Raw genomic sequence first — 2,800 nt, 5'->3', positions numbered from 1 at the left:
TGGACAGATCTAACAAAAAATAACATGACAAGATCATTACACGACACATATAAGAGTTTAATTGAAATAAGATCTAAAATAGACTTAAGTAAATTTATCATTTCTAGCTCAAACTTTTCAGTATGATAAGCATTTTTACACACTATATTACAATTAAGCAATTATCCTTACAAACGATGATAAATTTTAATGAGCTCTTTAATACTATTTTAGTACAAGATTTACTTAATAGATTTTTAAAACCAAACATGCTTGGTACCTTTTGTAAAAAATTAAAAAACTAAAGACATAGTTTCTTTAAGTAATATGACCAAAGAAAGAAAATATTGCAAATGCTAATGGAAGTAACTTCTCAAGAAAAAAAATCAAAATTACATCAATGTGTCTTCCTTGATGAAAGGAGAAGGAACGGAGTTTAAACACCTGAAGTAGCATTTAATTTCTCTCTCATAATTAGACTTGCTATATTTTGGCTTCATTATTCTATGCCCTTGGGTGGTACTTCAAGAACTTGAACATTAGTAGGAGGAACCTCTTGGGAGTTTGAATTTAGTTTGCCACTCTCATGGACCCTTTACAATTGTGCTTCAATCTCTCTTTGCTTTTGAGTGTTGCAAACCATTACAATTGTCTTCATGTGATTTACCAATGCCACCTTAGATGCAAGACCACTTGCATATACATTAAATACAGCCTCATGAGCATCATTTAATGCTTTGATTGTAGTTCCCATAACTTTTATTTTCTTTCTCAAAACAGCCTTTGCAATCCTTTGGTCTTCTTCAAGATCTTCATCATTGCACTCCTTGTCCAAGCCTTCAAAGTCCAAAATGGAAGGCTCATTGACATTGTTTATATATCGCTCAAAATTGATGAAGCTTTTCTCCATGGTCACTAATGTTAAAATCACAAAAGAATCTATAGATCCAAAAGCAAAGATTCCATCCATTGGTAGGAAGTCAACACTACCAACTAGCATGTGATACTTGCAAGAAATGCTTTCAAGAGCATTTTCCAAAGCTGCCATTTGCTTTTGATCAAGAAATGATAACAACATGAATTGCTTAGGCTCACATGTCATTTGTAGTAGAGTGGATACAACCTTTCCAAACTTTATAGAGTCTCATTTCATTCCCTCAACTCCATGTGCTACATCTAGAACAACAACCCCAATGGTAATTGGATATTTGTAAACATTATGTATAAGATCAAAGGTTTCTAGATTGCATCCAACAACATATACACACCAAGGGGAAGTAGTAGAGGATTGAAGAGACTTTTTTCCAATTAGGAAGTTCACAATATCTTTTGCTCCATTTGGTAGGGACCCTGCGTCAGCTCCACATGTGAGATTCTTTGATACCCAATCATTGCAAATGCCTAGAATCTTTGTGTAGACTTCATAATTGATATCATAGTCATCAACAAGCTCTTCCCAAGTCTTGATCATAGTGCTACTTTGTGGAACTGAGGCATTGAAAAGAGTGACTAATTCCTCCTTTAGGACCCTATCTTGCTTGATTTGATTAGCCCTTGTTTCCATGTCAATCATATCTTTCTTATTCCATTTGTTTGTAAGAAAAAGGATATGACCTCCTCTTGTAGTGTAAGGATATCTCAATCCTTTAGATCCATAAGGCAACGAAATTGTAATAAAGTTGGCATCTCATACAAGAAAATACACAAGATCTAACATTTAATGCTGACAATAACAAGAAATGCTATTGCCATAGCCAAGATCCATGTTCCATATGAGATGTACATATGGGAAAATAGATGGTATGATGAGAATCAAGTGATGATAAGATGTTATAGAATACTCACCTTCTACAATGGTGGACAAGGATACTCACCCCCAAGTAGGGTGGACATGGATATGCACCTCCATGAATGGTGGAAGGATGTGACCTCAAGAGCTCCACAAGGAGTTGTATTTTCAAAATGAACAAAAAGTTTCACATTTGGCCATACTCCACTATTTATAGCTAACCCTAATTAATGTGTCTAGCTCCTAAGCCTAGGTTAAATTTGCTTTATTACAAGCCATCCCGGCCTAAAGAAGCTTTGTCCTCAAAGCTTGAGAAAATGGAAAAGAATACAATGGATGAAATAGTAGATCAAAGCATATGTAGCTGAAAAGATCCCATGATCGATGAAGCTCCACAAGAAATCTATATTGAATTTCTTGCATGCTAGCATAACCGGACTGCCATAGTATAATAAGCGCAACTTTCGATAGACACATCCAAATTGGACAAATGATATGTCATATCGAAGTATATGATGTAGGCTACCCTCTCCAAGAAAATATCCATGATTTTGACAAAGATAAATCATTTAATTCCATGACATGAATTTAATACAACAAGCTGTATTCTGCAGGAAAATCCATCTTCAGTCTTTCTTCCATATAAACCATGAAGAAACCATGAGAACAAAGTATCATTAAGTTTTGTATGCAGGATGCCTTATTGAAAATGACTTTCTCTTAGTATAAGACCACCCGGTTCATATGGAATACCGAGATAATAACCATCAAGAGAAGTAGGATTGTCATGAATCATAAATGTCAAACCACACGGGTCAAAAGGAAAGAGAGAATCATCTCCATCATGACTACCCGGATCATAGGGAAAAGATATCTCATCATCATCATAAGGCATGTCTTCATTGATACTCTCATCAAAAGTATATGCATCCCAAACATTTTTCTCATGTACATCTCCATATGCATTCCAATCAGCATCTTCTTCTATTGGCTATAGCATACCAAAGTTGTCAATGGGCTGATAGAACCCAT

General features: G+C 35.1%; 1 pseudogene; it reads right to left on the bottom strand.

Moving 5' to 3' along the window:
• Positions 1-415: 415 nt before the first annotated feature.
• Positions 416-1,132, bottom strand: LOC148018679 (uncharacterized; annotated as a pseudogene).
• Between the last annotated feature and the right edge of the window lie 1,668 nt (positions 1,133-2,800).

This window comes from Lygodium microphyllum, chromosome 20 (genome assembly GCF_053477565.2).
Source record: "Lygodium microphyllum isolate KBCC chromosome 20, Lygodium_microphyllum_v1.1.10, whole genome shotgun sequence".
In the NCBI taxonomy this organism is placed as follows: Eukaryota; Viridiplantae; Streptophyta; class Polypodiopsida; order Schizaeales; family Lygodiaceae; genus Lygodium; species Lygodium microphyllum.
Note: the sequence above shows the minus strand (reverse complement) of the source record. Positions and strands in the feature narration are given on the sequence as shown.